The 7,188-nt window shown below is 39.4% G+C and overlaps 1 long non-coding RNA gene across 1 annotated transcript; it reads left to right on the top strand.

Moving 5' to 3' along the window:
- The first annotated feature begins 500 nt into the window (after positions 1-500).
- Positions 501-5,996, top strand: LOC145440606 (uncharacterized). Its single transcript, XR_013915576.1, has 4 exons — positions 501-919; positions 1,946-2,048; positions 3,757-3,901; positions 5,186-5,996. It is a non-coding gene; the product is annotated as an uncharacterized LOC145440606 (long non-coding RNA).
- Positions 5,997-7,188: the final 1,192 nt, after the last annotated feature.

The following is a 7,188-nucleotide window of genomic DNA, read 5'->3' as shown; positions in this document are numbered from 1 at the left end:
ATTTCCAGAATTTTATCAGGGCTCCTCCCCTATGTCGGTTTACGACGTAGAGCCCAGGAGAAAACGAATGCCAATCTAATGAAAAGTGCCTAAAAATGTATATTATCAAGATCGAATAAATATTGCTACACTTAGCATTAGGCCAATATGGCGAAGTGGATGCAAAATTGAGAGATGGAAATTGGTCGTTTTAACATATTCCTATATGTTCAATACATCGCATCGTGACTTGTGTAACGCATTGTACATTGTGTGTTTTGGGAGGATAAAAATAATAGAAGTGCCGAATATTATTTTGTACTCTTAAGAGTAAATTCTCCTGCCGCGACTCGATATATGATTGATTTGAAACCACAGGGTAAATATATCTACGCGGTCATTTGACGCATCATTATATACCTATAATGCGAATACGTCACTATTCCTTGTTCGAGACTTCCCCTTACATACAACTCTGTTCTCGACGCGTGGAAGATATATAATCATGTCAGACTGACAATGCGATGCTTAAACCAAGCTGCAGTTGATTGAACTGGGATTTTACGTGACACTCGTTCACAAATTTGTGTGTAATAGGTGTAATACTATTATGTTTTGGGAGGTCACGATTGACTTGGAGTTACGCGATGTATCGCCATCGGTCGAGTATATCACTTATATAAATGATAGTTGGAGGCGTCGTCAGTGTCCCTTTCCATAGATCATTTCGTTTTCTCGAAGTAAGAGCAACTAAATCAGTTGGAGTTTAAATCATTCATTCCCGAGGCACGAAAAGTCAAATAGTTTAATTTCCTATCACAGAATATAGCAGGCCCTACTATTCGCATAGCTCAGTCGTAAAACATGGTAAATCGACGAAATAAATCAAGCACGATAGCGGTAACACTGGTGCTCATTCTCATCGCAAGCTACGTGTCAGGTAAGATCATAGCAGTCATTCATCAATGGGATTATATATCGATCACCCATCGGAAAAATTCAGGTTTGGTTCACTCGACTTCAAAGTAACTTTTCACAAATATTCCGTTGTCTAATTCGGGCTGATGTAACTCGGTAGATAGTAAATTTTAATAGATTCCAGGTTTTGAGCCTAAATGCCTATTAATTCACACATATAGTATTGTTGCGTTACTCAGAGAATTATCGGAACCTATAAAAATTCCGCCCCACTTGATCAACGTATATTTTGTGGTTATATCAGGCCTAGTTTACTCCGCTACTGTACCGTCAGATCGGCTCGTATCCTAGGGCCAAGACTGGGACGTTGTATATTTTTATCCTTGATGCTTTTGCGGGATATACACCGACTCGTGATATACATACTCACGATCTGTGACTACCGCATATACATACCATGCGAGCATGACGTGCGTATGCAGCTATAGACAAGGAACGTCCAGAAATAACCTTTTAAGGCTTTCCGAGTCTTGCACCACCCTCCATGCCAACCTGATAATTCTGAGCGCCAAACGGGAAAGCCATGAGTAGCATAAGTGATACTAATCAGGTCTTTGGTCTGATCCGGTCTGCGATCGACCCATCAGGAACCGAGACGCTCCATCATTGCGCTATCTTTGCGGCGCTGTGCTGGACAACGCGCGGGAATACCAGAAAAGAGCTATAATTCAATATTAACAATTCAACTTGTGTGGTATTTGAGCAGAATTCTCGGGAATAATTAGAATTTCTGGTGATCTCTTGTTTATCCATGTTGTCTGGTAAAACCCATTCATTTCTCTCACCTTATTGCAGCGATCGTGATAGGAATAGGAATTTGTTGTCATTCAAGGAATTTCATGAATAATGTTAGGAATACTGCAAACCTTCTTGGTGTAGATTGTACTCATGCTACTTCTTTTGCGGACGCGAACCTCCGAATTACCAAAGTTAGCATTCCGAGCATGAACGTTTGCATCATCCCTAATGTGTTTTATCAACAATTCAGATGTCTCTGGAAAAGGAGGCCGGGGAGGAGGCCGCGGAGGAGGCCGAGGTGGCCGAGGTAGAGGTGGAGGTTCGTCCACTGGCGGGACAAGGTTTAAAATAAGGTATATAGATCTGAATTTCTTTCCCATAACCTTTTCATTTCGTTTCTATATCGTTGCTGTGTCTGTGTGTATGTGTGTTTTGTGTTTTCGTGTTTCTCTACGTATGTGTGCCTGTGATACACGTATAAAAATTATTAATCTGGTTAGTTGACGGTCAATCACCTACTAGATTTTGAGTAGTTCTAGTTCTAGTTTTAGTTGCGGACTCCGAAAAGTGACTAGTTCTATAGTCAGGCCGTGTTATTTTTGGCATTTCAGGAGCCAGATGCCAAAACTGCCAAAAATAAAAATTTGAAAATGCCAAAAATAAGCAATTTTTGGCTTATGCCAAAAATAACACGGCCTGCAAATAGTGTATCTCGTTCATGGTGTTGTGTTAACAGGACCGCGTTACAAGCGAGAAGAGCGTTTGTGAGAGGCAGGTTTCTTAATCTTGGTCCAGCCCACCCATTAGGGGTGAAAGCATGGTGTCCTAAATGGTGTGGGCACAGCGAGATTGAACGGCTTACTGCATTTGGTTTACGTCATACTTTCCATTTGTCCAAAGGCAATTTTACGACCATTTTTGACCGGCTTGTCGAGCGCTAAATTTGATAAAACGGGTAGCAATGAGAAGCTGCCGCAGTACTGATTATTAAAATATAAATTATTTTCTGCTCATGGAACCCTCAACGGCTACTGTTGAAGCCGATATTTCCCAGATTCGCTGGGCGAGAAATGAATTTAGGAGAAACTTAGCGGACCTGAGTTTGGAAACACTGTTACAGTGCAAACGATTTAAGTCTATTCAACAGCTGTAACAATCAGCTGTTGAGCGTGTTTGTTAGGCTTTTCTTTTTTTGCTTATTGGCACCGATTATGATGGATACTGCACATTTTGTGGTTTCGTTTGATATTATTAACCTATGAAATCGTTAGGTTTTTACTTCTTCTTATTGTTTGTTGGCACTGATTATACGTGGATGCTGCACATTTTGTGGTGTCTTTTGACAATCTAGCCCAAATAAAGCGTTTTTGTGACTAATTCAAGGCTGAAACTATCTATTTAGAGGACGATGCCTAAACTGCCAAAAATAAAAATCGAAAAATGCCAAAAATAAGTTATTTTTGGCAGTTTCGGCATATGCCAAAAATAACACGGCCTGTGTAGTTGCACATTTAAAAAGTTTAGCTGCTGAACAACTAGAAAATGCGTGTCGCCGTTTGGCGTGAATCGTGACACCGGTGTTTTGTTGTGTGATGTTCTTGCAGTCTTTGCTAGGTCAGCTGGGTATCCTGGAGTTCGATTTTCGTTTCGAAACCCAGCGCACTTCAATCTCGTACTGATGATCACGTGGGCCATCAGATTCTGATAAATGAAATAATAAAAAGTTGCTTCGGCATTGAATATAGTTAGTTGGGTTATAGTTAGCTACGGATTTTCTACGGTCTTTATTTCTTATTCTAGTTCAAGCTCCATTCGCGAGTTTCGAAAGTCATTATTGTTCAAGCATTTTAGATGTCCAGTTGTTTGCCTGAAGTAGGGCCTATGTGTGTATGTGCGTGGGTCTGTGTGCGTTTGTTTGTGTTTGTATGTGTGTTTGTGTTAGAAAGAGAGAGAAAAAAAGCGAAAGAGAGCAAGAGAGAGTGATAGAGACTTAATTGCAAAATGTTTGGTGACCCTGAAGTACTTTTTTCGGTACAATATTCAATATCGGCCTCATTTCAGCTTCGGCTCGATTGGGGGACTAATAGTTGCTGGAATCATCATATTTGCTTCAATCGTTTATGGGTGCCGAAAGTGCTACCTACGTCTGCGTGAAAGGTGAACAGAGCCGAACACACGTTTCGCCCTACACCTACCAAGGAACAAGGTGAGATGAATGCTTTCGATTGAGGTGTGTGCAATGTCACGATTATTGAAAGCCAATGTCCTTGGCCAGTGGCCACGTACAACAGGTATAAAATGAGATGGAAGTTTTGCAGGTCTGGTTGTCCACTTTTCGATATTCGTACGCTAAATAAAAACACGTTCAAACGCAAACCTTCCTAATCCGACATTGCCTATAAACTCACACGATTCTACAACTACAGAGTGGTGATGAGTGATGACACCTCAACTGATTGCAAATGCTTGGCTATTGATACACCTAAATCAGGGGCTCTCAACCTGTAGGACATGACACCATCGCCCTTGCCACCACCAAACCAGCAATGAAGACTTCATCAGAGCAGAAAAAACATCAACCGTCACACAAAGTGTATTTGCATTAACAAGGGCACGTTTTTGTTGTAGTCAAATCCATGGAAAGTTGCATCTATTTTTCACAAAATTCGCAGTAAACAGTTGCATTTATTTTTCACAAAGTGCACTAAAAAGTTGCATTTGTGGACAAGTTCCTTGAAATTATTAGGGTATGCAATACGCGAATCGCTCCGTATCCAAGACAATGTAGCAAAGCTCAGTGTGGACTGCTTCAAAAAAGTCAATAGCCTGAAAAAATAAACCAAGTGCAAATATAATTTTCGCCGGTCGCTAGCCTGAATGTACGTCAAATCAGAAAGGACCTCAAATTTTAACGACAGTGAAATAATTAGGCGATATAATTATCTATAGTGCCAAATATTTCCAATGAAAAGTTGGTTGCATGAAAAATCGAAAATAACTTGCAAAAATATGCATAAAAATCGAAAATGTTACAAAAAGTTGCATGAAATAAATTTAGATAAGTTGCAAAAAGTAGCAGTATAGGAATCCTCAAAATAGATTAAAACACCATGCTACATAACTTTTTGGTGTTTATGCAGCTGCCGGATGCTCTATAAATAAGTTGCAAAAGTGGCAAAAAATTGCTCCAGTCAAAACTAAAAATGTAATATCGTGTTTATTGTGCGTTGATTTATTATCATTACTACTGGTTGGTTACGGTATAATACAAATTGAAGAATTAATTGAACCAAATCTTTTAAATTTTTCAAAAGACTGAAATCCAGAAGAGGCATTGGTTTCTTAACATTTTCAAATGGGGTGAAAAGTCAAAGGTTGGGAAAACTGATCTGAATAATATGGTTATATCCAAGTTCGCAGTATCATAACAAGGTCTATAGCACGAACTCAGAGAATTCATGAATATTTTTCCGCTACTGCGAATTTGCAGAAGGTTCCTGTGCACTTTCATCCACCAGCATATCAACGCAATGTAGGCCACGTTACTGAAGAAAGAGACCTGGAGAGCAAAACATTACAGAAGCCGTCATGAAGCCTCATAATCTGCCATCTGCATTTTGAGAAATTCGGTGTCGTTGAAGACATTCCTGATGATATCCGACAGCTCAGGTGCTCTTGTCTGCTTCGGAAACTCAAATTTATCACCTGCCGACGTATCATTTATATTTTTGGAAGCTATCGATGAGCGCTACCAGGGCAAGAAATGTCCGCCCCGGGTATGCATTTACATCCGGAAACACGGAAAATACTACAATTTTGCTATTTATACATTGCTTAGCGTCAATAAATAATACAATATTGTTAATTATATCACAGCATATAATTATAATGGTGTAATGCGCCACTTGGTCTACGGGACGAGTCGCAACTGTATTATATTATAGAATGTCTAATTCGATCAATATATAGTCGGCAATAATTACCTCAATATCTCAACAAAAAATAAATTCTACTTACTCTTAGCAGGGGCGAACCTCAGAAACCCTGGAAATATTTTAATAGTGCTGCGTTGAAATTATGCTATTTTATTGACGAATTTGTTTCTGTTATACCGTAACTGTACCTTTGTAATATAAATACTATATTCCTATGCCGTTCGATAGCTTTTTACTTGTCATTGATATGTCACACGACAAAATTCTTTCTATATTTTATATCTGGTTAACCGCAGTTATTGAAGTTTGTTTCTGATTAGAGTCAGTCGACGTTTTGATTTGAATAAATTTTGCAATATAAACCTACTTTACGCTATAGAAGTTTTGTTCCTTCAGAAGGCTAGCTACTTCACATCGTCGTTGATACTGATTAAATTCACGGGTCAAACACACCGTAGGTGGCGACTGGGCGGCTAACATGTTAGAAGAACGTCCTGTGAGATATAAGGGGAGGTGTGGTACCGATGGATAGAAAATTGGAAAATGATCTCTTGCCCTCAAATCTTCAGCCGATAGCAGCACATCTTTTGCTGGCTCAACAATTGTATACAAGCTCTGTCTACCGGAGATATATACATGAATATCCACCAATTGAAAAAATACTATGAACGTCCAGAATGTTATTCTCGAACGTATCATCGGTCCCCATTCGGTGGTTCGGGAGGAACACGACCTGGGGACATACGCTCAAAAACAAGTTTCAACTTTTCTTGCTGTGTAATATAATCTAAGCTACAGCAATCCAACAAAAGAATGTTTGGTCGCAACCGTCGCGAAAATAGAACAAATAATACCTCAAATGTTTTCATGAAATCACGTTTCGATTTAGGCACAAACTTACATACTCGTGGGTACATACACATATCCCGTAAATTGATATTAAGACTTCCAAATAGCCCATTAGAGCGATAAAACGTTACGGAAAATAAGAAGAATATCGGCCTCGTGTAAATGACCATAGTAGTCGACAAACACCATGAATAGTCCAAAACCAAACAAACTAGAGTTACGACAACGTAAGCTGTAAGCTTCGATCACTTCGTTTGCGGTCAATTTATTTGTGAGAGAGAACAACCGAGGTTCAATGAAACAATGATCATTAAATGATTGGTCGCTCTCACGGGTTACACCAGCGTTTCGCGAACAATCCGAACATATGCAAGATTCCAGTTAGTATTTTGCAGTCCGTGTTTAAAAGTCTTATCGGTCGCCAATTTTGCAGTTTCTTTGGTTCTCCTTTTTATATAGTAATGTTGTTATTCCTGTTGTCCAAGTTTTGCATAGTCCCCCAAACATGTATTCATTATTAATAACCTCGGTCAGTTCTTTTTTTTAGAATATTCCAATAAGTCGCGTAGTATTCTTTGTAGGAATGGTGTGAACGTGAGGTTCACGTTCGCGTTCTGTGTGTGAACCTCCGAAATTTAGAGGTTCACGTTCACAAACGAACCTTGGTAGGTTATGCACTGTGAACCCATTTCCTATATTACAATTTTCA

Source organism: Botryllus schlosseri, chromosome 6 (assembly GCF_051294905.1).
Source record: "Botryllus schlosseri isolate E-star chromosome 6, Bs_hap1, whole genome shotgun sequence".
Lineage (NCBI taxonomy): Eukaryota > Metazoa > Chordata > Ascidiacea > Stolidobranchia > Styelidae > Botryllus > Botryllus schlosseri.
This window is presented reverse-complemented; position numbering and strand designations above follow the sequence as displayed.